The 3169-nt window shown below is 24.3% G+C and overlaps 1 protein-coding gene across 1 annotated transcript in view; it reads left to right on the top strand.

Moving 5' to 3' along the window:
• LOC117176023 (protein strawberry notch) overlaps positions 1–3169 on the top strand; it is an 87927-nt gene that overhangs the window by 76516 nt on the left and 8242 nt on the right. The gene's annotated exons all lie outside the window — the stretch shown is intronic.

Raw genomic sequence — 3169 nt, 5'->3', positions numbered from 1 at the left:
TGTTTTATAAAATTTCTGAAACGTGTGTGAAATCTTTTGACATCTCCTAAAGAATTTTGAAGTTATTTAAAATCTTTGAAATTTTTTGAAATCTTTAAAATAATTTCTGTTCGTTTGAAATTATAAAAATCTTTTCAAATCTTCTCAAATTGGTCGTCTTTCTGAAATCTTTAGAAATATTTTAAAAACATTGTAATGTCTTTGAAATCATTGGAATCTTTGTAAAGTATTACAATCTTTAGTGAAAGCTTGACATTTTGGTGAAATCTTCGAGAAATCTTTTGGCATTTTTCAAAGCTTTTGTAAAATCTTTAAAATTCTTGAAATCTTTGTGAACTTTTTCTTTAATCTTTGCTTGCGAAATCTTTTTCGTTTCTTTAAAATATTCAACATTTTTCTAAATCTTTGAAATCTACGAAAAATTTGCGCAATTTTTTTAAAATCTTTATAAGGGCTTTGAAATATTTTTGAAAAGTTTCTTTAATCTTTGTTCGTGAAATCTTTTCTGTTCGTTTGATATTATTGAAACCTTTTGAAATTATTAAAAATCTTTTAAATGTTTTGGAATCTTTGAAATTCTTTAAAATATTTGAGAAATTTATATATATTGTTTTGAAATCTTATGAATGTTTTATGAAATCTCTGAAACTTTTGTGAAATCTTCTGACGTCTCCTAAAAGATTTTGAAATCTTTGAAATCTTTCAAATTTTTGTGAAATTTAAGAAAATATTTTGAAATAATTGTCAAATGTTTCTCTAAGTTTTGTTTGTGGAAATTTTTCTGTTCGTTTGAAATCATTGCAATTTTTTGAAATCTTCTCAAATTTATTGAAATATTTTTTAATTGTTGAAAAGCTTCAAATTGATCTAAAATCTTTAAAAAATTTAAATTATTGAAATATCATGAAATCTTTCTAAATTCTTTGAAATAATGGAAAAATCTTGTTTACATCTTTTGTATTTATTTGAAAAATTGTAAAATGTTTCTCTAATTTTTGTTAGTGAAGACTTTTGTGTTCGTTGGAAATCATTTCAATTTTTTTAAATATTCTCAAATTTATTGAAATCTTTGAAAATATTCGTGAAATGTTTCATTAATATTTGTTTGGAAAAACTTTTGTGTTCATTTGAAATCATTTCTATGTTTTGAAATCTTCTAAAATGTATTGCAAACTTTTGAAATTGTTAAAAACTTTATAAAATATATTAAATTAAATTTATAAATTATAAATATATTTATAAAATCTTTGAAATATTTTTGTAATGTTTCTTTAATCTTTGTTCGTTAAATCTGTTCTGTTCGTTTGAAATTATTAAAATCTTTTCAAATATTCCCAAATTTGTTGAAACCTTTTGAAATCAATAAAAAATCTTTTTAATTTTTTGAAATCGTTGAAATTCTTGAAATGTTTTGAAATCTTTATGAATGTTTTATGAAATTTCTGAAACTTTTGTGAAATCATTTGACATCTCCTAAAGAATTTTGAAGTTACTTAAAATCTATGAAATAATTTGAAATCTTTTGAAAGTTTTAAAATCTTTGTGCAATGTTCGAAATCTTTGAATTCTTTGTTGAAATCTTTTAAGTCCTTGGAAGTTTTGAAATCTACGAAAAACTTTGTGCAATTTTTCAAAAACCCTTATAAAATCTTTGAAATATTTTCCAAATTTTTCTTTAATCTTTGTTTGTGAAATCTTTTTTGCTTGTTTGAAATGATTCAAATCTTTCCAAATCTTCTCAAATTTGTTGAAACCGTTTGAAATCATTAAAAATTTGTTAAATGTTTTGAAATCTTTGAAATTCTTGAAATGTTTTGAAATCCTCAAGAATTCTTAAAAATATTTGTGAAATTTTTTAAAATCTTTGTGAATTCGTTGGAATTATTTAAATTATTACAAATCTTAGTGAAATCTTATGATATCTCCTAAAAAATTTTGAAATTGTTTAAAATCTTTAAACCCTTTTGTAAGTTTTCTTGAATCTTTGTTTGGAAAATCTTTTGTATTCATTGAATTATTTGAAACATTTTGAAATCTTCTAAACCCTTCGAAAAATCCATTATATGACCATGTCATATTCTAATTCTGAAACTGAATTAACATCGAATTTTTAAACTAATAATTTTTATAATTTCTAAGATGAACACCTGAACAAAAAGTGCCTTGAAATATCTTTATTTATTCTGTAATAAACAAAAGATCAATTATATCATGACGAATAAAAAAATTTTTCAGTATTAAGATTTTTTCTAAACGAAATGTTTCTTTCATAATAGGCTCAAAGATTTAAATTACTCTTCGCATTTCGATCAAATTATTGTTTAAAAAAAAATTAAATTAAAATTCAAGGCTTTCGTGAAAAAAAATCAAGAAGATTTCCAGGTTTTCCAGGATGGAAACCCAAAATGGATTCTCGTCCAAAAAAATGATGAAATTATACGTTTATAAGACTTTGTTAAATCTTTTGAAATCTTATAAAAAAATTTGATATCGTTTGAAATATTCAAAAATTTTCTAAATCTTTGAAATCTACGAAAACTTTGTGCAATTTTTTATAAATCTTTATAAAAGCATTAAAATATTTTTGAAAAGTTTCTTTAATCTTTGTTCGTGAAATCTTTTCAGTTCGTTTGAAATTATTGAAACCTTTTGAAATCATTAAAAATCTTTGAAATGTTTTGGAATCTTTGAAATTCTTTTAACGTTTTAAAATCTACATTAACACATTTTTCTTCGTAAATCCAATTTCATTTTTGATGGTATGGTAATAAAATTTTCCGGGACGAGGGAAATTTCAGTAAATCGCCTTACGTAATTTTTCGATGACCCCTAAACTTTATCAGTTTATCGAAAATTTCCTGTCTTTTTCAGGTTTTCCCTGACGTTTCCCGGGCCAATTTTTAATTCCCTAAATTGAACAACAGGAATTGAGCAACCCTGCCTGAGAATTTCCAAGTATGGAAAAAAAGCCATTCGATAAATAAATAGTAAAATGGATAAAGGGGGAGGGTCGGTAAGGCCGGTTTTTGGCCTGATATATTTTTGGACGAAAAAATCTGAAAAAATAATGGTACTATCTTATAAGTATCCCGAGTCGATTGCACGCTAAACGGACTACCCTCCACCCCCCAGCCACCCCCAGCCCCCCTACAAATATAGGAAACACCAC

This window comes from Belonocnema kinseyi, chromosome 7 (genome assembly GCF_010883055.1).
Source record: "Belonocnema kinseyi isolate 2016_QV_RU_SX_M_011 chromosome 7, B_treatae_v1, whole genome shotgun sequence".
NCBI lineage: Eukaryota > Metazoa > Arthropoda > Insecta > Hymenoptera > Cynipidae > Belonocnema > Belonocnema kinseyi.
The sequence above is the reverse complement of the archived record's forward strand: the minus strand, read 5'-3'. Positions and strand labels throughout refer to the sequence as shown.